The 2,071-nt window shown below is 61.3% G+C and overlaps 1 protein-coding gene across 1 annotated transcript in view; it reads left to right on the forward strand.

Moving 5' to 3' along the window:
• Positions 1 to 1,548: 1,548 nt before the first annotated feature.
• ZC3H12B (zinc finger CCCH-type containing 12B) overlaps positions 1,549 to 2,071 on the forward strand; it is a 93,737-nt gene continuing 93,214 nt past the window's right edge. Inside the window, exon 1 of the mRNA XM_019536191.1 lies at positions 1,549 to 1,622. The gene's annotated coding sequence lies outside the window, so the exon portion shown is untranslated. The remainder of the gene's footprint in view (positions 1,623 to 2,071) is intronic.

A 2,071-nucleotide genomic window follows, 5' to 3' on the forward strand; every position in this document is an offset into this window, starting at 1 on the left:
TTCTGGGCTTTGCTGGTTGCCTACCCCGCACCACCTCCCTTTTCTACCAGGTGTCGGGATGTTTTTAAGCCTTCAGAGCCACTGGGTGTTGACTGCAGCCCAGGCTGGGGACTTTGACAGGGGTGCGCCAGTGCTCCTGCTCAGATCAAAACTGGAGCTTCCTGCCTAGTGTGTCATCTTACCCCTCTGCTCAGGCTCAGACTGGTGCCATACTGGGGGTCAGAAGGAGTTTAACCCCCCAGTCAGCTGGGTACAGACCGTGGGTTTTTTGCATTCCCCTGCAGCAGGGGCATGGCAAGAGATGCCTGGTGGACGGCCAAGACCCCAGCAGTCTTTCCTGCCCAAGTGCAGGGGGGGCTGGACCCGATGGTCTCTTGAGGTCCCTTTCAGCCCCTAACACCTATGAATCCTTCACAGAAGCAGGCGGTGGGCTGCTGCGGCTCCCCCGCTCGGCCTGTGGCAGGTTGGGGTGCTCAGGCCACGTGGCTGATGCATGCGCAGCACGGGTGCTGGCATTGGCGATGGGTAGGGGGTGCATTTGGGTGCACGTGCGCTTCCTGAGTGTGGCGGCACATCCCCAGCGAAAAGGTGCCTCCCACGGTAGTCGCCGTTCGCCACCTGGCACCCCCTCGCCACCAACCCTGCCAGTGGCATCTACAGGTGGTCTGCAATCGCCAACAGCTGCCAATGCTGGTGTCCGAGGGTGGTTGCCAACTGCTGGGCAGCGCTCGCCACGCCGCCAAGTCCCGGGGGCACGCAGCTTTCACGGGCGCTGGAGTGCCCCCAGGGTTGTTTGGCTCTGGCTGACCCCACGCCAGCTCCACAGTGCTGAAACTCCCTGCAATGAAGACATGGGGGTTGTCTTGGTCTCCCACCTGCCAGGACCACCAAGGCCCTGCATTCACAGGCCTAGAAACTCGCTGTTGACCCCAGTACTCCGCCCCCGCGAGCTGAGGCCGGATGAGACCCAGGGGAGAACCACCGCAACCCCCCTAGACCATCCCCCACCATCAGCGCGCGGGAGGGCCAAGGAAGGGAAGAAGTGCCTGCGCGCATGCGCGTTGCGCGCCCGGGCCGCGTGCAGCTCGGAGGGGGCCAGTGCGCAGGCGCGCGCGGGCGGGGCGGGGCGGAGCGAGCGGAGGGAGGAGGAGTCTCGCGGGCAGCCTCTGGCAGAGCCGGCGCAAGGGCAGCGGGGCCGGGTGCGGTTGCTAGGAGACGGCGCCGGGTGAGGCGCGGGCGGGATGGAGCGGCCGCGGCCCCCGGGCCCCCCGCGGGGGGAGGTCTCGGGCCTGTCGGGGCCGCCGCGTCCTGCCAGCGCTGCGCTGGGCCGGCGCCTCCCGCACATCCAGTCTCGCTCTGCCCCGTTTGAAGGGAGATTTTCTGCGCCCCCCCCCCCCGGCGGCCTCCGCTGCTCTCGTCCTTGTGGCAAGAGAGAGGATTTCAGCGCCCCGAAGGGAGAGGTGTCCCCGTCCTAATATCGGGAGCGCGGAATGGCTGGTGGCGCGGAAGAGTAGCCCCGACATTCATCCTTCTTGTCGCTTTCAGTCCCCCGCTGCTTAGAAAAGACTGGAGCCGAGGGGGGGAGAACCGGAGCCACTTGGGACTCTGGAAGAAGACACCATGTAAGTTCCTATTTCAAAGCCGCGCTTGAAAAAGATCAGCGGAGCGGTGTCAGGTAGCAAACTCTTTTGGGCAGGTGCAGTTCCCTCATGAAGCATTTTTAAAAAGCCTCCAAATGCGAGCAGACGATCAGCTTCTGTGGGATCTGGGCCTGGTGGAAATAGCACCGCTCGCGCTGCTCAGCGTTTTCCAAGGTGATTGGGGAGAGGACTAACCAGGCTTGACCCTGGAAGCTATTGTGTGTCAACCATTTCTGCAAATCAGGTGCATAAATTGGTAATTAGAAATGTGATTTTTTTTTTTTTTTAAAGGAACCCATTTGTGCCTGGTGACTTGGCATAAGCTGAGTAGGTACAAGTTTTATTTGGAAGGTTCCTTACTCTGTTGCCTCCCTGGAGCATGTTTACTAAGACACAGCAATTTTGCATTTAAAATAGTTTTTGACTCTGTA

Source organism: Crocodylus porosus, unplaced genomic scaffold (assembly GCF_001723895.1).
Source record: "Crocodylus porosus isolate Cpor-Errol unplaced genomic scaffold, CroPor_comp1, whole genome shotgun sequence".
Taxonomy (NCBI): Eukaryota; Metazoa; Chordata; order Crocodylia; family Crocodylidae; genus Crocodylus; species Crocodylus porosus.